This window comes from Chionomys nivalis, chromosome 20, assembly GCF_950005125.1.
Source record: "Chionomys nivalis chromosome 20, mChiNiv1.1, whole genome shotgun sequence".
Lineage (NCBI taxonomy): Eukaryota > Metazoa > Chordata > Mammalia > Rodentia > Cricetidae > Chionomys > Chionomys nivalis.
The window spans coordinates 9,283,176-9,309,268 of NC_080105.1; the positions used below are offsets into that span (position 1 = coordinate 9,283,176).

The 26,093-nt window shown below is 45.3% G+C and overlaps 1 pseudogene; it reads left to right on the forward strand.

Moving 5' to 3' along the window:
• Positions 1–1,598: 1,598 nt before the first annotated feature.
• Positions 1,599–4,889, forward strand: LOC130863162 (ankyrin repeat and LEM domain-containing protein 1-like; annotated as a pseudogene).
• The last annotated feature ends 21,204 nt before the right edge of the window (positions 4,890–26,093 follow it).

Consider the following 26,093-nt stretch of genomic DNA (forward strand, 5'->3'; position numbering starts at 1 on the left):
TCTGAGGCTTCTGAGCCTGCCTTCTGGTCATTTTAGGTTCACCGAAACAGAAAACAGGAGCTGAACTGAACAGTCTGGCATGGCTTGTGGCTCGGCCGGATCCATCTCGGTGTCCTGATGCCATTGTGACTTGGGCTGTTCTCTCCCTCTGACTGGTGTTAACTGCACTTTGCAACCTCCTCTTCACCCTACAGAACCCACCCCAGACGTCCTTTCCTCCAGAGACAGGGGTGATCTTTTGCACGCAAGAACGGCGTGGCCCCCACAGGAAGGTCCTCCTGGACACCCAAGGGTCCCAGCTGCAAGTGGGTAGCGGGTTGGGGTGACATCTATTACCCCACCACCCCAACTGTTCTGCAGTACTGTTTGGACCTGTGTGGCCTCACCATGAGCGATCACCACCCAGGGGTCTAGGATGGGGACATTTGGTGGGCGCCCCAGAAGAGGAAGGCAAACCTGGAGTCCCTCCCGCCTTCCCAGGTCAGGCCACAGAGGTTCATCCACTCCACCTTCTCAGTTGATAGAAACCAAAATGGCAGTGCGTGGGAGTCGGGCTCACTTTGATGTGGGAGACAGAGGCGAGACAATGGCCAGTTTTAGGTCAGCAGGGGCCACATCGAGAAGCCTTGATTCAAAAGGATTATGAACATAAATAGACCGGACCTGGTGATGATTCAGCCGTTCAGAGCACTGGTTGTGCGTGCAGAGAACCTGGGTTCGATTTCCACGTTTGGGCTCACAGCTTACGTTCTGGGCGATCCGATGCCGCTTCTGGTTTCCATGGACACCAGGCACACATGGTACACGACAGGCATGCAGGCAAAACACCCACACACTTAATTTTAAAAAGTAGGTCAGCTTGATTAAATGTTTTCTGGCCTCTTCATTTATTAGCCACTTAGTGTTGAGTCCTGTCTTCCATTTGCAAATAAGGAAAATGCAGCTCTTTAGAAAACTTTATTTAATTAATTTGTGTGCGCGCGCACGTACGCTTGTGCAGGCTCACAGCCAAGGCACACATGTGTATGTTAGTCTGTTCTCTTTCCAATGTCTGCGTCCTGTGGTTGGGATCAAACTCAGGTCCTGAAGCTTGGCAGCAAGCACCCTATCCGCTGAGCTATCTCCAGGCCCTGGCGAAGACCTTCCTCACAAAGCGACGGTGACAGCCAGCACCGCTGGATTAAAAGTGCACGACGCTGTTCCTCAGGAGGCAGATCCCAGCACTCGCAGACTGAGGCAGAAGGATGGCCCTGAGTTCCTGGACAGCTTGTGCTAAGTCTAGGATACCCAGTAGTTTGTTTTGTTAAAGGCAAAGAGAGGTTCTGCTCTTTATCCCAAGCTCCCCTGGAATTCGCGGTAATCTTCCTGGCTCAGCTTTCCAAATCCCGGAATGGGACCCCAGCTGAGCGCACCGCCCCGCTCTCCAGTCCCTGCGGTTTGCTGGTCCAGGACACACCCTGTCTCCATCAGTGGCTTGGGGCGACGCTGGTCCAACCAGGGCGTTCCCAGAGGCAGGGCTGGGGAGCCGGGGGCGGGGCTGCGCATGCGCAGAGGTCGCCGCGCGAATTTGAATCCGAGGGCCATGACACCTCTGGGACATGGCCAATGCTGCCTGGCAACTGTTGGTCACACTGCGCGAGGAAGATCCGCGGTGAGCGCAGGACGCTGGTCCTCCCTTGCCTTCTGCTCCCCGGGCGGCCAAAGGGCTGATGTCCGCTGTCACCGTCCCCCCATGGCTGTGGAGGAGCTGCTGCACCTCGGGGCGGACCCCAGCCTGGTGCTGGAGGATGGCATGGCGGCGGTGCACCTGGCGGCCCGAGCTCGCCGTCCGCGCGCCCTGCATTGCCTCCGGATCCTGCTGCGCCGGGGCGCCGACCCCAATGCTCGGTGAGGCGCCGTCCGGGTCACCATGGTGCGGTGGGTGTGACTTGGGGACCCGGCAGCGCTGGGCATCAGGCTCCCGGGTCCCAGGCGTCTGGTCTAGGAGGTGTCTGCTCCCGAGGTCGGGACGAGGTCATTCTGGCACTCTGGAGGGTGAGGCAGGAGGATGACCGTGAGTTAGAGTATCAACTTTCTCCTCACCCCCATTGGTAGTGGGCACAGGGGGCTGAGGCAGAGGGAGCAAAGAGTTCAAGGCCGGGGAAAGGAAACTCCTCCTCTCCCGGGGTCCCAGGTCCACTGAGGCGCTGACACCCGTGCACGTGGCCGCCGTGTGGGGCTGTCGTGGCGCCCTGGAGCTGCTGCTGAGCCGAGGGGGGGACCCTACGCTGCGAGACCAGGTCAGGATCCCACGCAGCGCGCGCGGGGCCGGGCGGGGGGTGGAGGAGGGCGGGCCGTGGGCGCCCCCTGCTGAGCTGACCGTGCCTGTGCAGGACGTGCTCTGGCCACTGGACTGGGCTCTGCAGCAGGGACACCATGACTGCGCACGCCTGCTGCGGGAGCTGGACACGCCCACCCGGACACGGAAGGACACCCTGGAGCCAGCTGGTGAGCAGAGCTCAGGGGGTGCAAGGAACCTGTCACCGCGCTGCCTCACTTCTGGGGGTCAGTTCCATCTGCCCATTTGCCATCTGTCAATCACTATCCATCGTCTCTCAATCATCTTATCACCTAACTTTTATCTGTCATCTATCTTGTCTATATCATCTGTTTATATGTTTATCTGTCTGCTTAGTTATCATCTATCTATATATTTATATATGTTTATCTATATTTAGAGAAGTTACCTGTAGCCCTGGCTGGCCTTGAATCCACCATGGGTCGAGGACGTGTCTTTGTGAGGTCTCCTGGCATCTTTATACCTCCGTGTTTGTCACCGGTCTCAGAGCAGCTCATGCGCAGAGCTGAGCTGGCAGCTGCTCGTGAGGTGGCGGTGGAGCCTGGGAGTCCAGAGGACACTGGGAGTGAGGACTGCAGCAGCGATGCCTCCTTTGTCACTGCATCGGAGGACTCTCTGCAGCCCCAGCGCCCTGCGGGGACACTGGGGCCTGCAGCCAGCCTGTGGCAGTCTGGTGGGGCTGAGGCAGCTGGGAATGGGGTACTGAGCTGCCAGCTGCAGGCCCTGACGTTGACCACAGGGGCCACCAATGTCCCATCCCTGCCCGGTGACAGGGACTCGGGGGCCTTGCATCCACACGGCTCAGTGCCCCCCATGTCCGACCTGCAACTGCTTCAGGCTTTGCGGGCACTGGGCCACAGTCCTGGCCCGGTTACCCCTTTCACCCGTGGACACTACTTGCGGCGGCTGCAGGAAGCCCAGGCTAGCCCGGGTGAGCTGGTAGTCCCGTGGCGGTGTGGAATCCCGAGACCTGCCTGTTAGCCCCACCGTCCTCACCGGCGGTCCTTCTCAGCTCTGGCTCGGTTTCCCCTTCCCAGCTGTTCCAGGGCACAGCCCAGAACTGGCGGAGGTGCTGAGAACAGGCCACGTTCCCCACTGCCAGGCGGATGAGGCCGCCCTGGCTCAGCACTTTCAACGGCCAATCCCACGAAGAGGTGGCAGGGAGGCGTCACCAAGTCCAGCTTTACATATCTTCTTCTTGACCCCAGGTATGATGGGGACAGTAAAGCTGGGGCTTGGGATTAGAGGGATCTTGGCTCCACAGGGTCCGCCCTGACAGAGGTGGGGAAGGGTTGGATTGTTCCTTGCTGGTGGCTTCTGCCTCCGTGGGGGGGGGGGTACACGACTGTGAGCAAGAGGCCTGGGTTGTTCCAGGGAGATTCTGTACACACACACACACACACACACACACACACAAGTTGGTGGGGATTTATTTATTTTTGATTTGCTGTGTGTCCCTAGGGAAGGGACTAGCCTTCTCTGTTAATTGAGTCAGTTCCGGCTGTGAGTACCCATTTCATGGCTTATAAAATAGGGGCCCCTGGATGTGGGTTCAAAAGGGCCCACGGTTCTGGGGACAGCGGTCATCTTCTCTCTCTGAGACGTCCTTCCTCCCCCACCACACTTTTTTAAACGTTTTATTTTCTGTGCGTGTGTCTGTATGTGCACATGTGGAGGTCTAAAGGTAACTTCTGGGAACTGATTTTTCTCCTCCATCGTGTGGGTCATCAGGGTTGGCAGCGTCAGGGTTGGCAGCTGGCTCCTTCACCGTCTGCACCACTCTGTTCCCAGGCAGACGCAGGGACTGCCTGCCCGAGCCTCCTCCCTCACACTGGCCGAGTGTCTGCAATGTTTCGTGGGAGCCATCTTCTACGTGGGCAAGGGGACCCGTGCCCGGCCGGATGCCCACCTCTGGGAAGCCCTCGGCTACCGTGAACGCCCAGGGAAAAATGTGAGGACAAGGGGCAGCAGTGGTCAGGCCTGCCAGCCTTCAGACAGTCGGAGGGCAGAAGGCTTAGGACCCGACTCCTGATTCCACCCCCCAGGCCTGTCCCAAGGTTCGCCGGATCTTAGACATCTGGGCCAGCGGCCGCGGTGTCCTTTCCCTACACTGCTTCCAGCACACGGTGGCCATGGAGGCGTACACGCGGGAGGCCTGCCTGTTGGACGCCCTAGGTAAGGGTCGGGCTTTTAGGGCTGAGGTCTCAGGGAAAGTGAGCTCTGAATTCCCTCACTGTTCATGTTCATTCCCATGGTGGGTAGTTACTGAGCGCCACCTGCATACCTAGAACACGCCTGTCGAAATATAGTCTGTGCCGCTTGTTGTGGAGGAGGGGTGGGTGGAGGCCACGCCATGACTTTGCCTCTGATCTGTCCAGGTATCCAGACACTGACCAACCAGAAACAGGGCCACTACTATGGAGAGGCTGCCTACTGGCCACCCACGAAGTGGCGGCGCTTGGGGGTGTATCTGCTGCACCACGCTTTGCTAGTTTTCCTGGCTGAGGGGGAAGGAGAGCTGAGGCCGCAGGACATCCAGGCCCGAGGCTGAGTGCTGAGGACATGATCGTGAACCATGAGCCACGGGGTCCCCAGCTGGGTCCCCAGCTCTGGCTTTAGAGGCTTGGTGTGTGTATGTGTGCTGAAGTGTGTGAGTGATGCTGCGTCTGGGTGCTCCTGGATAGGTGGTGAGCTCCCATTGTGTGTGTGGGGCAAACCAGCCGAGGGGCAGAAGGGCCTCTAGAATGTTCTACTTTCAGGCCAGACGTGTTAGTGGTGGCCTACCACCACAACCTCGGGAGGATGGGGCAGGAGGATTGCTAGTTGGAGATCAGCCTGGAGACTGGAAACTGGCATACATTTGTATTCGGTTAGAGGCCTCTGAGTGTGTTTAGTGGCGACAATCCTTCCCCTGTGGGTGTCCACACTCCAGGGCCCAAACATGCTCTTGGGAGAGCATTGAGGGTCAAGCAAGACTGCAGAGCTCAGACTGACTGGGAGCGGAGTGTGTGTGCATGTGCGTGTGTGTGTGTGCTCGTGTGTGTTTGTGTGTGTGTGTGTGCAAGCGCGCGAGTACGCCTATAGTGTTCCTAGGAATGCCTTACCCCTCCGCAGTCCTGAGCTGTGTCTAGCCCCTTGCCCTCTAAGCATCCAGGCAGCCTGAGGTTGTGGCCTGCCTCTCCGGTCCTCACCCTTCTCCATCACCAAGTGGCTGCCTTCCTCCAAGAGCTTCAGGAAAGCCCACAGCAGGATCTGCAGGCACATGGGGAAGTCCCTCCTGCTGTCTACCCTTCAGCCCCACCCAGATGGATCTCCCAGATGGCCCGCCACCCTGCTGGAACCTCACCAGGTATTCATTCACTCGGTTAACACCCATTAAGCGCCTACAGTATGCCTGAGGTAGGACTTCTCAACCTTGGCTCTGTGGACCGGTTGGGGTTGCATCTCTGCTGTGGGACATCGCGTGTGTGTTGTAGGGTGCTGGGCGTCCCCCCTTTCAGGATACAAGGGAAACTCTGCCCTCTTCCACCAGAAGGTTGCCCACCTGTCTTGGGTCACACCACCTGGAAGTGCCACTGAGGAAGATCAGTCCTCCAGATTGCCCAGCTGACAGCCCTGCCCAGGCAGAGACCACGCCCACCATAAGTCACACCCACTTAAAGCAAGCCACAGCAAGGCTTGTAACCTAGGAACCATACTCACCTGGAAGCTGTGGAACTGCGGCCGCCCCCTTCACTTGGACATAGATTGAGGCATCTGAGGGCCATGCCTCCCGGTGCCACGCCCCCAGATTCTCCATGCAGCTGGCTGCTGCTTCGAAATGGTGGACTTCTATTTCACTCAGATGCTACCTGATGGCTGGTTGTGGCCAAGAAACCAGGTTCCTAGCTCAAATACTTTTTTTGTTTGTTTTTCTTTTGCTTTTTTTGAGACAGGATTTCCCTGTGTTGTCCTGGCTGTTCTGGAACCCACTCTGTAGACCAGACTGGCCTCAAACTCACAGAGATCCGCCTGCCTCTGCCTCTGGAGTGCTGTTATTAAAGGCGTGCGCCACTGCCTGGCTCCAGCACAAATTCTTTTCGATTATTTTTATTTCATGTGCACTGTGTTTTTATCTTCATGTATGTCATATGAGGGTTTCAGAGTCCCTGGAACTGGAGTTATTGTTATGAACTGCCATGTGGGTGCTGGGAATTGAACCCTGATCCTCTGGAAGAGCACCTCAATGCTCTTAACCGCTGAGTCATCTCCCCAGCCCCAGCACAAATTCTTTTTTTTTTTTTTTTTTTTTTTGATTTTCGAGACAGGGTTTCTCTGTAGCTTTCTGGTTCCTGTCCTGGAACTAGCTCTTCTAGATCCGCCTGCCTCTGCTTCCTGAGTGCTGGGATTAAAGGCGTGCGCCACTACTGCCCAGCCCCAGCACAAATTCTTAATGTCACCGTGGAGCTGGCAAAAAAAGAATCAGTCGGTAGCAAGGGTTTAGAGCCACAAGGGCCTGAGATGTCTGGGTGCTGGCCTAGCCTGCAGGAGGCTTTGGAGGTGTAGGGGATGGGGCGGGGGAAGAGGGAAGGAAAGAGGAATATTGTGATAGGTGTGTGCCTGGCCAGCCTGAGTTGCACGTGGAACTCGGTCTCAGTATAATATAACACTGACTTTGTGGTTTAGTGTCCTTAGACAAGGGTCTGGACATTTCTGCTCATTGCCTTCCTTAGAAAATGTTTTGGGGCCGGGCGGTGGTGGCGCACGCCTTTAATCCCAGCACTCGGGAGGCAGAGGCAGGCGGATCTCTGTGAGTTCGAGACCAGCCTGGTCTACAAGAGCTAGTTCCAGGACAGGCTCCAAAACCACAGAGAAACCCTGTCTCGAAAAACAAAAAACTAAAACAAAAAACAAAAATGTTTTGGATACCTTGAGCTAGCAGAGCAGGATTGTAGAATCCTGCCAGGAGGTCAGGAGTTCAAAGCCAGTTCAATATGCAGTGTGTTTACAGTCACCTTCAGGTTGCTCACAGAGCACAGCTGCTGCACTGTCTCCATGCCGGGAGTGCGGGCCCAGCCTGTCATGTTGCTGTCTCATGCAGCCTGCGGTGCTGTCTCCCTCTCCTGCCTGCCTCATTGTTTCACCTGCATTTGGGGACAGTCCCCAGGGGACCTTGTCCTTTTGTGTCTGGAGCTTCCTGTGAGCTCAGGGCTACCCTGGCCAGGAGTTCAGATGCCCGGCAGAAGGAGCACACTTTGAGTGGTGGCTGATTGGCCTGGGGTGCCAGGATCTGGGGTGCAGCTGCTGCAGTGCCCTGTTTGTCTTCCTGGATGGGGGCAGTGGCAGCTGCAACCTCAGGACTGAGGATGTGCCCTGCAGCAGTGTCTGACAGCCCCAGCTCTCACTTTAGTGTGTGTGTGAGTGTGTGTGTGTGTTCTATCTGACAGCCCCAGCTCTCACTTCAGTGTATGTGTGTGTGAGTGTGTGTATGTGTTCTATCTGACAGCCCCAGCTCTCACTTTAGTGTGTGTGTGAGTGTGTATGTGTTCTATCTGACAGCCCCAGCTCTCACTTCAGTGTATGTGTGTGTGTATGTGTTCTATCTGACAGCCCCAGCTCTCAATTCAGCATGTGTGTGTGTGTGTGCTTGTGTGTGTGTATGTGTTCTATCTGACAACCAACTCTCATTTCAGAGAGTGTGTGTGCATGTGTGTCTGTATGCTTGTGTGTGTGTGTTCTGACAGCTCCAGCTCTCACTTCAGTGTATGTGTGTGTGTGTGCTTGTGTTCTGACAGCCCCAGATCTCACTTCAGAGTGTGTGTGTGTGCTTGTGTGTGTGTTGTCTGACAGCCCCCAACTCTCATTTCAGAGTGTTTGTGTGTTTTTGTGTGTGTGTTGTCTGACAGCCCCAACTCTCATTTCAGAGTGTGTGTGTGTGCTTGTGTGTGTGTGTGTTGTCTGACAGCCTCAGCTCTCACCTTAGAGTGTGTGTATGCACACGCATGTGTTCGCATTCTACATCTCCCTCTCCAGGGGTGGGTAAACTTTGATCCTTTCTGCTGGACAGGTGGTGAGCACCCCAGGTGGGTGGAAATGAGCGTGTGGAACAGAAGTTACTCTAGAACGTTCCACTGCATCTCCAGGCCTGTCATCCTTGGGGACAAGCAGAGAGGAAGTATCTTGGCTTACCTGCTGCTGGGGAGAAGCACGCTGAGGGGAAGGCTGTGATGCTGCTGTTGGAGGTTCCAGCCTAGTTGCACCTTGCTGCCACCGTGGACAGAGAAGATGCACGGTCCATGCTGCAGGCTAGCTGATCCTTGGCTAGTTCTCTTCACTTTTACACAGTTCAGGCCCCTGCCTATTGTGGAAGCTCTTATTTTTGGATTGTATTTTATTTTAAATATTTACTTATTTATTTATTATGTATACAATATTCTATCTGTGTGTATGCCTGCAGGCCAGAAGAGGGCACCAGACCCCATTACAGATGGTTGTGAGCCACCATGTGGTTGCTGGGAATTGAACTCAGGACCTTTGGAAGAGGAGGCAATGCTCTTAACCTCTGAGCCATCTCTCCAATCCCCTGGATTTTATTTTTTAGAAAAAAGAAATTGCTTGCTGCTAGTGCAACTCAGGTGATAGACAGCGAGTGCTGCGCCTTCTCCCAAGGACGGCGCAGGGAGGTGCTTAGCTTAAGTCTGCTCTGTTGAGCTAAGAGGTGGTAGTGCACACCTTCAGTCCCAGGCCTTGGGGATCAGAAGTAGAGAGATCTCTGAGTTCGAGGACCAACCAGGGCTACAGAGTGAAACCCTTTCTTGAAAAACCAAACAGGAAAGAATTCTGTTCTGAGGGCTTAGGGGTGGCTCTGAGGTTAAGACCACTGGCTGCTCTTGCAGAGGACCTGGCTTTGGTCCTCAGCACCCTCATGGTGGCTCACAGACATCTGTAACTCCAGCTCCAGGGGACCTGACACTCTCTTCTGACCTTCACAAGCAACTGCAATCATGTACACATAATACATTTAAAAATAAAAGTTGCTGAGCTCGATGGCTGTCTCAGGGGTTTATTGCTGTGAAGAGACACAATGACCACAGAGACTTTTTTCTTTAATTTTTTTTAAAAAAGTATGTTTTCTCATCTTACATACCAATTCCAGTTCCCACTCCCTCCCCTCCTCCTGCTCCCTCCACCTTCCCCTGTACCCCACCCCATCCACTCCTCAGAAAGTGTAAGGCTTCTCATAGGAAGTCACCAAAGTCTAGCACATTGCTTTGAGGCAGGACCAAGACCCTCCCCACTATATCTAGGTTGAGCAAGGTATCCATCAAAGAGAATGGGATCCCAAAAGACAGTTCAAGCACTAGGGATAAATCCTGGTCTCGCTGTTGGTGGCCCTGCAGTCTGCCCCAGCCGTACACCTCACCCACATGCAGAGGCCTAGTTTGGATCTATGCTGGTTACCCTGCTGTCAGACCAGAGGCAGTGAGCTCCCATTAGCTCAAGTAGCTGTTTAATTGGGCATCCCCATCATGGTCTTGACCCATTTGCTCCTATTATTTCTCCTTCCTCTCTTTGACTGGACTCTATGAGCTCAGCCCAGTGCTCCGCTGTAGATCTCTGAATCTGTGTCCATCAGTTGCTGGATGAAAGTCCATCTGACTATAGGGCAAGGCAATTTCAGGTATCTCCACAGTTGCTTAGGGTCTTAACTGGGTTTATTCTCGTGGATTCCTGGGAATTTCTCTAGTGCCAGGTTTCTTGCTAGCCCCATAGTGGCTCCCTCAACCAAGATATCTCTTTCCTTGCTTTCCCTCTCTGTCCTTTTCTTCATGGTGGCCACTGGGAGGGTGAGGTACAAGGACCAGATTGGAGGCCAACCTAGGCTACTTACTGAGTCCAGTTGGCACCTATATATGTTCCAAGATAGGGTTTCTGTGCTCTGGTTGTCCTGGAACTCATTCTGTAGAACAGGCTAGCCTTGTACTTGGAGATCTGCCTCCTAAGTGGTGGGATTAAAGGTGTGCACCACCTGGCATAACTGGATATCAACATGTAGAAGAATGAAAATAAACCCATATCTATCCCCGTGCACAAAATGCAAATTCAAATGGGTCAAAGATCACAACATAAGTTCAGTTACACTGAACCTGATAGATGAGAAAGTCGGAAGAGGCCTTGAACACACAGGAGACCACTTTCTAAATACAACACCAGTAGGACAGACACTGAGAGCAGCAATTGAATGGGACCTCCTGAAACTGAGAAACTTCTGTAAGGCAAAGGACATGGCCAATAAGACAAAGCAGCAGCCAACAGAACAAGAAGATCTTCACCAGCTACATCTGACAGTGTTGAGCTACAAAATATATAACGAACTCAAACCAGGGGAGGTGGTGCACGCCTATAATTCCAGCACTCGGGAGGCAGAGGCGGGTGGATGTCAGTGAGTCCGAGGCTAGCCTGGTCTACAGAGTGAGTTCCAGGACAGCCAGAACTGTTACACAAAGAAATCCTGTCTTCAAAACCAAAAAAAAAAAAAAAAACCAGAAAAAAACAACCCAAACAAACAAACAAACAAAAAACCCAAATAGTCCAATTAAAAAATGGGACACAGATCTGAACAGAAAATTCTCAAAAGAAGAATCTCAAATGGCCAAAAGACATTTAAGACAATGCTCGACATCCTTAGTCATCCAGGAAATGCAAATCAAAATGACTCTCAGGTACACCTTACACTTTCAGAATGGCTAAGATAAAAAACGTGGATGACAGCTTATGCTGGAGAGGATGTGGAGCAAGGGGAACACTCATCCATTGCTGGTGGGAGTGCAAGCTTGTACAGCCACTTTGGAAATCAGTGTGGTGGTTTCAGATAATTGGGAATCAATCTACCTCAAGACACAAGTATCCCACTCTTGGACACATATCCAAAGAATGCTCAATCATACCACAAAGACATTTTCTCAACTATGTTCATAGCAGTCTTATTTGTAATAGCCAGAACGTGGAAACAACCTAGATGCCCCTCAACTGAAGAATGGATAAAGAAAATGTGGTCCATTTACACAGTAGAGTACTACTTAGCTGTAAAAAACAATGACATCTTGAAATTTGCAGGCAAATGGATGGAACTAGAAAAAAAAACTATCCTGAGTGAGGCAACCCAGACCCAGAAAAACAAGCGTGGCATGTACTCACTCAGAAATGGATGTTAGTCATACAGCAAAGGATAACCAGGTTACAATTCACAACCCCAGAGAAGCTAGGTAAAAAGGGGGACCCTTCTGGTTGATGGTGGCCATTCCTTTTAATCTGAGCACTCGGGAGGCAGAGACAGGCAAATCTCTGTGAGTTTGAGGCCAGCCTGGTCTATAGAGGGAGTTCCAGGACAGGCTCCAAAGCTACAGAGAAACCTTGTCTAAGGAAAAACAAAAGACCCTAAGAGAGACACACACGGAGGGCCCCAGGAAAGGAAAACAGTTAAGATCTCATGGGTCAACTGGGAAGGGGAATCAAAGGGAGGGGACGTGTGATGGAACATGAGGGCAAGTTCGGGAGTGATGGAATGGGAGAGCAATGAAAGAGATACCTTGATAGAGGGAGCCATTAAGGGTTAGGGAGAAAACAAGTGTAAATCCCGAACTCTGGCTCCATCTTTGGAGGCCCCGCCCCTGTGCCCCTTGCACCTTGACACCTCCCCGAGGAGGGTCAAGGTACCCGCCAAACCTTGACCCCTCATCTGAGGAGGTCAGGACCACTCCCCCAGTCTATTTAAACTGCTCCTCGCAAAGGCAACTTGTGGTCTTCCCTCTTTTCCTGCGGTGGTCTTCTCGGTTCCCCTTGGGGCCTCCCAAGAATGCAGGAGTTCTTTTTTTTATTCTTTTTAAATTTTTTTTATTATTTTTTTTTTATTAATTTTTTTATTTTGTTTTTTATTCTTTTTTAATTAATATTTCCACCTGCTCCCCATTTCCCATTTCCCTCCCCTCCTCCCAAATATTGCCCCCTCCCCCCACTCTCCGCCCCCTATCCCCACTCCTCTTCTCCACCCCCCACACCATTCCCCCTCCCTTTCGATACTGAAGAGCAGTCCAAATTCCCTGCATAGCGGGAAGACCAAGGTCTTGTATCTAAGTCCAGGAAGGTGAGCATCTAAACAGGCTAAGCTCCCACAAAGCCAGTTCATGTATTAGGATCGAAACCTAGTGCCATTGTCCTTGGCTTCTCATCAGCCTTCTTTGTCTGCCATGATCAGAGAGTCCAGTTTCAACCCATGCTTATTCAGTCCCAGACCAGCTGGCCTTGGTGGGCTCCCAATAAATCAGTTGCCCAAGGTACCAGCTGGGGACATCTCCCTGGACACCTGCGAACCCCTCTAGAGACAAGTCTCTTGCCAACCCTAAGATGGCTCCCTTAGTTAGGATATATACTTCGCTGCTCCCGTATCCTCCCTTCCTATATCCCAACCATCCCAATCCCCCGAGCTCCTCCCATCCTCCCCTTCTCATGTTTCTCATCCCATTTCCCCTTTGCTCCTTGCCACCTCACCCGCAAGTTCCCAGTTTTTGCCCGGCAATCTTGTCTATTTCCCCTCTCCAGGCGGATGAGTATACGATTTTCTTTGGGTTCACTTTCTTATTTAGCTTCTCTAGGATCACAAATTATATGTTCACTGTCCTTTATTTATGGCTAGAAAGCGATTATGAGTGAGTACATCCCATGTTCCTCTTTTTGGGTCTGGGATACCTCACTCAGGATAGTGTTTTCTATTTCCATCCATTTGCACGCAAAATTCGAGAAGTCATTGTTTTTTACCGCTGAGTAGTACTCTAATATGTATATATTCCACACTTTCTTCACCCATTCCTCCATTGAAGGGCATGTAGGTTGTTTCCAGGTTCTGGCTATTACAAACAATGCTGCTATGAACATAGTTGAACAGATACTTTTGTCATTTGATGGGGCATCTCTTGGGTATATTCCCAATAGTGGTATTACTGGATCTTGGGGTAGGTTGATCCCAAATTTCCTGAGAAATCGCCACACTGATTTCCAAAGTGGTTGCACAAGTTTGCATTCCCACCAGCAATGAATGAGTGTGCCCCTTTCTCGACAACCTCTCCAGCAAAGGCTATCATTGGTGTTTTTGATTTTAGCCATTCTGACAGGTGTAAGATGGTATCTCAAAGTTGTTTTTAAAAAAAGAAAAAGAAAAAGAAAAGAAAAATAACAGTAATTTACAGACACTCTTCATTAATATCTCTTAATATCAGTGGACTCAATTCACCCGTGCAAAGACCTAAGCTAAGAAAATGTATATGAAAGAAAGATCCATACATCTGTATACAAGAAACACACTTCGACGTCAAAGACAGACATTACCTCAGTGTAAAGGTTTGGGAAAAGATTTTCCAATCAAGTGCACCTAAGAAACAAGCTGGTATACCTCCACCAATATCTAACAAAATAGATTTCAAACTAATACAAATCAGAAGAGATGGAGGAGGACATTTTATTCTCATAACAGGACCAATTCATCAAGGTGAAATCTCAGTCCTGAATACCTATGCCCCAAATACAAGAGAACCCATATTTGTAAAAGAAACATGACTAAATCTTTTAGAATTTGACCCTGGGTTGTCTCAAGATTGTAGATACAGCGAGGACAACATTCAGCCCATCCTTTAACCAGATTGGGTTCTATAGCTATGTTCAAGACAATAATAATGTCTTATAAATTGAATACAAGCATTTATTGAAAGAAACACAAAAGTGACATACAAGAACATGCCACAAAACAAAAAAAAAAAGCAAAACTTGAGCTAAAATACCTCTTTTTTTTTCTTCCTGAGACTCTCTCACAGTTTCCCAAGGCATGAATCAGTATGAACCATTTTGACTGTATTTTGACACTTTGAATATTAAGTATGTCCACTGTTGCTTCTGGGAGTTTAGTATGGCCTGGCCACAGATAACACAAGGAAAATATGTGTTGGCTATTATCCACTACCAGCCCAGCTGTCAGAATAGAAAACAGAGTATACAAATATTCATTGGATTGACAATTTTGTGTGATTAACATTCCTAGTTTCCCCAGTTCTATCTGTGAACATGTGAACCTTTTGACTCCCTACAAATTATAATATTTGTACCTTTACTTTCGTACCTCCAACTCTCCTATATACCACGCATCCCAGTTCTCCTTCAACTGTGTCCTTTTTTCATGCATTGTTATTTTTTTTAATATTTTAAATATTTATATGATTTATTATAATTTTTTAATTATTTATTTTTATTCTTTTTTAATTAAAATTTCTACCTGCTCCCCATTTCCCATTTCCCCCTTCCCCCTTCCCCCACTCCCCTCCCCCTATCCCCACTCCTCTTCTCCTCCTCCCACTCCATTCCCCCTCCCTCTCGATACTGAAGAGCAGTCCAAATTCCGTGCCCTGAGGGAAGACCAAGGTTCTCCCTCTTCTATCTAGGTCCAGGAAGGTGAGCTTCCAAACAGGCTAAGCTCCCACAAAGCCAGTTCATGTATTCGGATCAAAACCTAGTGCCATTGTCCTTGGCTTCTCATCAGCCTTCATTGTCTGCCATGTTCACAGAGTCCAGTTTCAACCCATGCTTATTCAGTCCCAGTCTAGCTGGCCTTGGTGGGCTCCCAATAGAGCAGTTCCACTGTCACAGTGGGTGGGTGACCCCTCGTGGTCCCGACTTCCTTGCTCATGTTCTCCCTCCTTCTGCTCCTCATTTGGACCTTAAGAGCTCAGACCGTTGCTCCAAATTGAGTCTCTGTCTCTATCTCGATCTATCGCCAGATGAAGGTTCTAAGGTGATATGCAAGATATTCATCAGTATAGGATAAGGTCATTTCACATTCCCTCTCCTCAGTTACCCAAGGTACCAGCTGGGGACATCTCCCTGGACACCTGCGAGCCCCTCTAGAGTCAAGTCTCTTGCCAATCCTAAGATGGCTCCCTTAGTTAGGATATATATTTCGCTGCTCCTGTATCCACCCTTCCTATATTCCAACCATCCCAATCCCCCAAGCTACTCCCATCCTCCCCTTCTCACGTTTCTACCCCATTTCCCCTTAGCCCCATGCCACCTCACCCTCAAGGTCCCAGTTTTTGCCCGGCAATCTTGTTTACACCCCTATCCAGGCAGATGACTATACGATTTTCTTTGGGTTCACTTTCTTATTTAGCTTCTCTAGGATAACAAATTATACGTTCACTGTCCTTTATTTATGGCTAGAAAACAATTATGAGTGAGTACATCCCATGTTCTTCTTTTTGGGTCTGGATTACCTCACTCAGGATAGTGTTTTCTATTTCCATCTTTTTGCATGCAAAATTTGAGAAGTCATTGTTTTTTACCACTGAGTAGTACTCTAATATGTATATATTCCACACTTTCTTCATCCATTCCTCCATTGAAGGGCATGTAGGTTGTTTCCAGGTTCTGGCTATTACAAACAATGCTGCTATGAACATTGTTGAAAAAATACTTTTGTCATATAATAGGGTATCTCTTGGGTATATTCCCAAGAGTGGTATTACTGGATCTTTGGGTAGGTTGATCCCAAATTTCCTGAGAAATCGCCACACTGAATTCCAGAGTGGTTGCACAAGTTTGCATTCCCACCAGCAATGGATGAGTGTGCTCCTTATTCCACAACCTCTCCAGCAAACGCTATCATTGGTGTTTAGATTTTAGCCATTCTGACAGGTGTAAGATGGTATCTCAAAGTTGTTTTAATTTGAAATTCCCTTATTACTAAGGAGGTTGAGCATGACCTTAAGTGTCTTTTGGCCATTTGAATTTCTTCTGTTGAGAATTCTCTGTTCAGTTCAGTGCCCCATTTTTAATTGGGTTAATTAGCATTTAAAGTCTAGTTTCTTGAGTTCTTTATATATTTGGAAGATCAGAACTTTGTTTGTTGCAGAGTTGGTAAAGATCTTCTCCCAGTCGGTGGGTTGCCTTTTTGTCTTAGTGACAGTGTCCTTTGCTTTTAGAAGCTTCTCAGTTTCAGGAGGTCCCACTTATTCAATGTTGTCCTTAATGTCTGTGCTGATGGGGATGTACGTAGGAAGTGATCTCCTGTACTCATATGTTGTAGAGTACTTCCCACTTTTTCTTCTATCAGGTTCAGTGTGTTCAGACTGATATTGAGGTCTTTAATCCATTTGGACTTGTGTTTTGTGCATGGCGATAGATATGGATCTATTTTCATTCTTCTACACGTTGACAATCAGTTCTGCCAGCACCATTTGTTGGAGATGCCTTCTTTCTTCCATTGAATACTTTTAGCACCTTTATCAAAAATCAGGTGTTCATAGGTTTGTGGGTTAAAATCGGGTCTTCTACTCGATTCCATTGATCGACTTCTCTGTTTTTATGCCAATACCAAGCTGTTATCAATACTGAATCTCTGTAATAGAGTTTGAAGTCAGGGATGGTAATGCCTCCCGAAGTTCCTTTATTGTATAAGATTGTTTTGGATATCCTGAGTTTTTTGTTTTTCCATATAAAGTTGATTAATGTCCTCTCAAGATCTGTGAAGAATTTTGATGGGATTTTAATGGGGATTGCATTGTATCTATAAATTGCCCTTGGGAGAATTGCCATTTTTACTATGTTGATCATTCCAGTCCAAGAGCAAGGGAGATCCTTTCATTTTCTGGTTTCCTCTTCAATTTCTTTCTTCAATGTCTTAAGGTTCTTGTCAAATAGATCTTTCACATCCTTGGTCTGAGTAACCCCAAGATATTTTATGCTATTTGTGGCTATTGTGAAAGGTAATGATTCTCTGATTTCTCTCTCTGCTTCCTTATCCTTTGTGTATAGGAGGGCAACTGATTTTTCGGAATTGATCTTGTATTCTGCCATGCTACTAAAGGTGTTTATCAGCTGTAGGAGTTCTTTGCTGGAGTTTTTGGGTCGCTTATGTACACTATCATCATATGCAAATAATGAAAGTTTAACTTCTTCCTTTCCAATTTGAATTCCTTTGATCCCCTTATATTGTCTCATTACTATCGCTAGAACTTCAAGCACTATATTGAAGAGGTATGGAGAGAGTGGACAGCCGTGTCGTGTTCCTGATTTTAGTGGGATGGCTTTGAGTTTCACTCCATTTAATTTGATGTTTGCTGTCGGTTTGCTATAAATAGCTTTTTTTATGATTAGATATGACCCTTGTATCCCTAATCTCTCTAAGACCTTTATCATAAAGGGATGTTGAATTTTGTCAAATGCTTTTTCAGCATCTAATGAAATGATCATATGTTTTTTCTTTCAGTTTATTTATATGATGGATTATATTGATAGATTTACGTATGACTTGATCATAAAGGATAATTTTTCTAATGTGTTCTTGGATTTGGTTTGCCAGTATTTTATTGAGGATTTTCACATCGATGTTCATAAGTGAGATTGGCCTGTAGTTCTCTTTCTTGGTTGGGTCTTTGTGTGGTTTTGGTATCAGAGTAACTGCAGCTTCATAAAAAGAATTTGGCAATGATTTCTCTGTTTCAACATTGTGAAATACATTAAGGAGTATAGGTATTAGGTCTTCTTGGAAGTTGTGATAGAATTCTGCATTGAAGCCGTCTGGACCTGGGCTTTTTTTGGTAGGGAGGTTTTTTATAACAACTTCTAATTCTTCGCAACTAACAGGTCTATTTAAATTGTTCATCTCGTCCTGGTTTAACTTTGGTATGTGGTACTTATCTAAAAAAGTGTCCATTTCTTTTACATTTTCCAATTTTGTGGCATACAGGCTTTTGTAGTAAGATCTAATGATTTTCTTAATTTCCTCTCTGTCTGTAGTTATGTCTCCCTTTTCGTTTCTGATCTTGTTAATTTGCGTATTCTCTCTCCACCCTTTGATTAGTTTAGATAGAGGTTTATCAATCTTATTGATTTTCTCCAAGAACCAGCTTTTTGTTTCATTGATTCTTTGGATTGTTTTCTGTGTTTCTATTTAGTTGATTTCAGCCCTCAGTTTAATTATTTCCAGTCTTCTATTCCTCCTAGATGAGTCTGCTTCTTTTTTTCTAGAGCTTTCAGGTGGGCTATTAAGTCTCCAATGTGTGCTTTTTCCGTTTTCTTTAAGTGGGCACTTAGGGCTATGAACTTTCCTCTTAGGATTGCTTTCATAGTGTCCCATAGGTTTGAGTATGTTGAGTCTTCGTTTTCATTGAATTCAACAAAGACTGAGTGGGTAGCCTTAGTGTAGGAGCAGGAAGCTGTTCCTCAGCAAAGGACCTTGCAGACAAGGCAGGCTTGGGGGGGTGGTCATGTGTAGGAAAGAAAGCCCTGCAGCAGGAGCTGGGGGATTGGGGTTTGTGCTCTCTTCTGGAACAGTCCGCCCCTGGATAGCACACACTCACCCGTCCAGATGGAACTGCTCAGCACCTAAACAGGGACACCTGGTAGCCCAATGAGCCAGGGACAAAAGGAAGAATGTGGCAGGCAGGGCGGGGTCCAGAAGGGCACAGAAGACCCTGCAGCCCGAGTTGAAGGTGCCCTTGCTCCCTTGCGAGGGAACTTGAGGCCTGCCTGGTAGGCAGGCACTCACCGCTCTGCGTGGGTAGCCTTAGTATAGGAGCTGGAAAATTGTTCTTGAGCAGAGGACTTAGCAGTCAGCAGGGCAAGCTTGGGCGGGGGAGCTGGTGGGCTGGATCATGTGTAAGAAAAGGGGCCCTGCAGCACGAGCTGGGCGAGGGGGTTTGTGCTCTCTTCCAGGACAGTCTGCCCCTGGATAGCACACACTCACCCATCCAGATGGAACTCCTCAGCCAAGGGGGAAGTATTTAAACTTAAAATTTTTAGTCAACTCATCATCCAGGGAAGTCCGGGAAGGAATTCTGAGCAGAAACCTGGAAGCCAAAATTAATACAGGGGTCATAGAGAAGTGTTTCTTACTAGCTTGTTTGATTATTATTTGCTCAGCCTGTTTCCTTAGATAGAGCACCACCAATCAAGGGGTGACACCACCCACAATGCCCTAGATCCTCCTACCTTAATTACTAAACAAGAAAATGAACAACAGGGTTTTTTGTTTTGTTTTGTTTTGTTTTGTGTTTTGCTTTTTGCAGGCTAACATGGTGGGTATATTTTTCTCAGTTGAGGTTCCTTCTTCATAACTGTAGCTTGTATCAAGTTGACATAAAACTAGCCACCATAGTTTTTCACTCAAGAAACCCAGGGCACCAGGAGCTTATCTAGTATCAATTAATTAATGAGTCAAAATTTCCCAATGCTTAATAGCTTATTTAAAAGAAAGTTTGCATTAAAATATTACTGCCAACTTAGACTCTATCAAAGAGTGATCTGATGATGTCTTATTTCTGCTCTAGAGGCATAGAGAGAGGTATATTCCTTAAATCTATCTCAACATGACAGATACTTTTGTGTATGGAATGGTCATAACCTATATATCTCTTCCCCAATGTATATGCCTGTTTTCAGGTATGACATCAAATGAATTAAGTATTATTTTTAGGATCTTCTAAAATTTATCACAAAGAAGGATTATATGTGTTGGTGTCTATGTTCTTCATGAGACCTTTGCTTATTAGCATTGATTTATGACTGATGTCAATAAGACGGTACCCTCTCCATTTTTAAATGCAGGTTTCTGTGATGACGTCTCTCTACACTTGTCTTACTATCTGTTTTATATAAGTTCTTAAGATGTATTACTCAAGATCACTCAATGAAATGGTTGCAGGCAAATGATTTGGAACAAAGTAGGCTCAAGCAACTATAGTGCATGTGCTTTGCTTTATGTTTTTGAATGAAGTTCCAATGAACTTTGTGAATTTTTAAGAAGTTTATATGTGAGACCACAGAACCTTTTTATAAAATTAAAGAATATGGATAAAACTGTCAAAATAACTACTCTTGTTTCTCCTCAACAGAATCCGCATATTAAAATTCATTCCTAGGACAATGGTTGCCATGTCATATATTCACCTTTATTCGAAGCTTTATGTTCAGATTATACAGAGACTACTAATCATGTCAATAAGGGAGATGATTCCATGAGAATTAGTTATCTAATCTTGAGACTTGCTCAGAGTAAGAAATCTATTCTCACTTTCTTCACAATCTAAGTCCAGCATGTGACCTGACAGCCTGGAAACATCTCATATTAAAGACTTACCTGTGAAGAAGCAGTGACTACAATACAGTATCCCAGAAGATTTTGTTCTTGGTCACTCTTGTGTCAGATGATAATTGCCCTTTTAGGAATATAGGGATCCCCAGATCCCAGTTTGGGCTGGCATCATTTCCTGCTGCAGTGATACACTTCAACATCCCCTAGCTCTGGCCAAAGCACTCACATCTGATATTTGGGCTTGGATTCAAAGATTCATTTTCAGAGTCTTGTGTTTATGAAAAGCAACATCTTTTCAGCCTATGAATGTAATTGGAAGGATAAGGGGACAAAACTTTCAGAGGTGAGGAAATAATAACCACCTGTTCTTCATCTCCTCGTCTCACCATTATACAAACTGTAGCTAAGAAAGTAATATTTTCACCAACTGCCAAGTCAGTCTTCTTTAAGTGGCTCAGCTAATTATTTATATGTATTTTGGAATTCTGAGCAGTTTAAAAAATTTTTAATAACATAGTAAATTAAATTTCACTATAAACTTAGACTTAAATAATTTATATTTTACAGTTACCTTAAGTTTGTAGAATATATGTTCAGAAATAGAAAAAGCAAAGATAGCATAACAAAGAAAGATAATTTCTCCATTTGACAGAATTTCCTTATGACTTAGATTCTTTAAAATATGAACTCCTTCATAACATGGCAATAGTGTTGGACATACATGTGCTGCTGAGGAGACAGTTTATGCCTCTCTGTTTTTTGTGTATACATGGCAACTATTCGTGTTTCCTTGATTATGAATCACTGTATTTTCTGAAAAATTATAGAGAACTAAAAGCATTGCTTTTATATTAAATACTTACATTTAAAACAGAAGTAAATTAAGATGTTCATGTCTTTTATTTCCTCAACAAGACTGAGTTACATCAATCCATTAAGAAATCATGGCTATATCAGTAAAGAAGCTTGAAAATACAATATATAGCAGCTACCTTTACAAAAACACTAACATTTCTGGAAAAACTTATTTTATAGCATTATAATGTTAAAATATGGTTTCAAAATTATTGTTTCACACAATTCCTAAGGACAGTCAAGTACCTTGAATGATCAATGTGAAGTGCATACAGTTAGGGAAAAATACTTAGCTTTTTCATTAAATATGAATAATAACAGATAAATGAATATAAACATCGATGTTAAATTTGAATTAGATAATTTAAGAAACATACTATTTTATCACACCCTTTATCTGATTAATTTTTAAACAACATTTCTTAGCTAAGAGAGGAAAAATGGGAGAGTAGCAATTTTATAAGATGGTTAAGACAGCAACTTACTAAAAGTGTGTTAACATCTATTCTATTGTTTAAATATATTTGTTTGTTTTAGATATTTAAAAGAAGCATTTCTGCACATTTAGCATTTCCTTCCCCCTGCTCTTTGAAATAGACACATGTGTAAATTTGCATGGTTATAAACAAAGCCCCTCAGGATTTCAAAAAGGATGCCCAGGAAATTGACCCTTACAGGTAGGTAGAAGTTGATAAGCATGACTAAAGTAATCTTAGGAGACACTGAATGAATAAAGGAATTAAAACTTGATTAAGTGAGAAGTAACATTGTTATATTAGGTATCATTCTGAAAAGAGAAAGGAGGGTGAAATTGTGCAGAACTTGATTAAATGATAGTATGGGAAACTGGCATTTTTATAAATACTAATTTTACTTTAAGTAATATCCTATTTTACATTATTTTTATGAAATATGATAATGAAGCATTACAGTCAAAAGATAAGTGCTCTCCTATAAGGCTTCCTATCTAATATATTCATATAAAGTCTTTGATAAAACTAAATGAAATGGGAAAATAAGGGGTTTCTCTTAATATACAATATACACGTGTATGAAAATGACATTATGTAGCACAGTACTGTGTACAATGTATGTACACAAAGAAATGTTTTGGAAATCTAAATAAAGCAATAAATCAATTGAGCTTATATTCTCTATTGTTTTATACTATGAAGTTACAATAACAAGGAAAATAGGTTATAAAACACAAGTTCAAAGGTGGCTAATTAAGTCTTACTTACCGTAACATAAAAATAAAACTCACAAGTGTAAAATTATTTTTCAAGGCTCTAAAATTATTCAAAACTAACAAGAGCGTTCTATATTGACTGCTAAACTACTCAAGACTGCCTGCTTTCATATTATAAGAAAAATACTGGCAGACAACTAACCCATGCATTATGTCTAACAAACCATTAAATCACTATGGTTGTATAATTTTTTCTCAGCATTTTACAAATCCCCATTTCAGGAAGAGATGTGCAGTATCATTTCCTTTTACTTTTTCTTTCCAAATGCTTCTTTGTTACTTTTCCTACTGTCACAGTGGGATACCTACCAAAAACCTGTTTATATATTTGACAGCTCTCTTTCTACCTTTCATGGGTAATTTTATAAGTGCTTTTGAAGAAAAGAGGGTAAATTTCTTAAAAGAATAAATGAGACAATTTGGAAAAACTGAGCAATCGATTGTTGAGTAATTTTCACAAGGTCTGTTTTTTTAGCTCTGAACTTTTTAAAGCATTTTCCTTTTATTTTTGAGATTGATAATTATGTCATTTCTCCCTTCGTTTTTCTTCCTCCAAACCCTCTCCTTGCTCTCTTTCAAACTTATGGCCTTTTCCAATAATTTTTACATGCACACATGCATTTAGGAATATCTATATATGCATATGTCCCGCTCAAACTGTAAGATGTTACTTGTATGTGTTTTCAGGACTGACCACTTGGGATTGGTTAAAGAATTGGTGCACTTTTCCCTGGGTAAGACTCTTTCTTCTACTCTTATCCCTTACTTGTTTGTAGTTCTTTGTGTAGCTCTGTGCCTTTAACAGTTCTCATTCTCAGTAAACTCTTTATTCTTTGTGTTGTAATAGGAGCGTCAGGGCTGCGTCCCCTGCACCCAGCCGCCCACATGGCTCGCTTATGCCCCGAAATAATTACACGGAAACTGTATTCTTTTAAACACTGCCTGGCCCATTAGTTCCAGCCTCTTATTGGCTAGCTCTTACATATTGATCTAACCCATTTCTAATATTCTATGTAGCACCATGAGCTGGCTTACCAGGGACGATCTTAACCTGCGTCTGTCTGGAGTGGGAGAATCATGGCGACTCCTGACTCGGCTTCTTTCTCCCAACATTCTGTTCTGTTTACTCCACCCACCTAAGGGTTGGCCTATCCAATGGACCTAGGCAGTTTCTTTATTATTTAACCAATGACCTTCCTCCATCATTTCCCCTTTTTCTGTTTAAACAAAAAATGGCTTTCACTTTAACATAGTAAGATTACATATAGCAAAACAGTTATCAAGCAAGAATTACAGTTACAATATTTATATCTATTTTATCTTTTATCATAACTAAGGAAAACTATAACTATAACTAACCATTCTTCAACTCCATCAAAGACTCCAGAAGGATATAATATTACCTAAGTAAACAAGAAATCCAAAACTCTAGAAATGACAGAGACATCTTGCTGCCTGGACAGTCACCCAAAGTTCTTTTGTACCGTTGGGGCATCCATCTTCGGCCTACAGGCCATAGTATTCAGCAGACATTTCCATGAAGCAGGAAATTTCAAAGACAGTTCAGTCACTATCTGCTGTGTCCTGCAGAATGTCTCACAGACTCTTTCATGAGTCAGGAACCCCGAAAGATCATTTCACCTTTAGGCAAGTTCAGCAGTCCTTTCTCTGCGGGTTCTTTGTATCCAGTTTATACATCAGTCCATGCAAGAGCAGTTTCTTGCCCAAATGGCTATCAAACTCCATAAGAAGCCTCTTCGATGCCCATCTTCCTCTTGAAGTAGATTGGTGCTGCCAGGAGCAGACGTGTCTCATTGTCATGAAAAGCCCTAAGTTATTAAAACACTAAATGCCATATTCTGTAGCCTTTGAAAGATATGAAGAATGCCTATCTGAAATATATCTATGCACATCTAGAAAACCTAACTAACATGACTACAAGCTTGACTATTATTTATGATTATCCATTAGCAACCTATATTTCCTAATTATACATTACATTTTTAAATGAACTACACAATCACAATACCTTAATCAAGATCAGAAATACATATACATATAACAAAATTGACCTTAAAATCTATACCAATGCAAATTATTCATATCTATATCATATCCCCCTTTAAATGTAAAAAAATATTCATAAACAATATTTGGGAATATGGGCGCAGTTTTTTTTTCTCTCCAAACTACTTCCTGCTGAATGGGGGCGCTGTTATTCAGGTCTTTTATGGGATAACCTGTGTGCCAGGGTCATCTCAGTTGGCAGTTGAGTGAAGTAATTTTTTGAGGGCGTTCACAGTAACCTTTCAGGAGGGCGTGGTCTATCATACCATATTGGGATAGAAGAAATCCACAGGGTCGCATCCTCTGTGAAAACAAAAGAAGACCCTCTCCAAAGCATCATATCCTTAGACCCATATTCTGAAATCATAATACCCTTATATCCATTCTGATTTAGCTTGGCAGCCCATATAATGAAATGTCTCTCTGTACTTAGCTCCTTCACAGTCAAAAATTTTAAAGAAAACACAATAATACAAAGAATCCAGACTCTCTGTGAATTTTCCATTTTTACGTGGCTTATTTTTCTTTATTTCTTTTAATCTACAACTATCTGTACTCTGTCTCTTTAAAGACTTTACCCTTTTTAAGACATTAACTTTATTCTTCATATATATATTTTTCTCTCTCTCAAGCCTACGTACATTCATCCAACAGTGTCTGAATCAGTTCTATTGTGAATCTGTAATTTTTTTACTATCCAGGAGCATTTTTTAAAATTTTAAGCAGTTCTTAAAAATCTAAGTTGCACCATTTAGAGGTATTATGGTACTGCCTGTGTCCTGCCCAGTCTAAACCTTAACTGCGCTGTTATTATGGTAATTACGGTAGTTCCTGCCTGAGACCAGCAGAGTTCCGCATGGCGGAGCTGAGCTGCTCCTGCATCAGAACCATTTGGTGCCCCTGAGTCACACACAGTTCCAGGCACACAGCAGTCCACATTGCCATCAAGCAAGCCGTAGCACTTTACTCCAAATGCTCCATTCAAAAGCTCTGTCTCCCGCAGGAGCCAGACAGAGATCGCAATGGCGGCACAGCCCAGAAAGCCGGCATTTTAAAACAGCCAGTTTTTTCCTGTTGCTGAGTCAGGACAATTTCTTTGCGGCACATAACCCAGAAACAGCAAAAAGCTGTCTTAAATTCTCTTTCTGTCCTTTTTAAGCCCTCTCAGGTTTTACGTGGAGTTCATTAGCACGTTGGGTGCCACTCTGTTGTAATATGTGCAGCAGGGCTGCTTCCCACCACCACCTGGCTAGCTTTACCCGAAATAATTACACGGAAACTGTATTCTTTTGATCACTGCCTGGCCCATTAGTTCCAGCCTCTTATTGGCTAGCTCTTACATATTGATCTAACCCATTTCTAATATTCTATGTAGCACCATGAGCTGGCTTACCAGAGACGATCTTAACCTGCTTCTGTCTGGAGTGGGAGAATCATGGCGACTCCTGACTCGGCTTCTTTCTCCCAACATT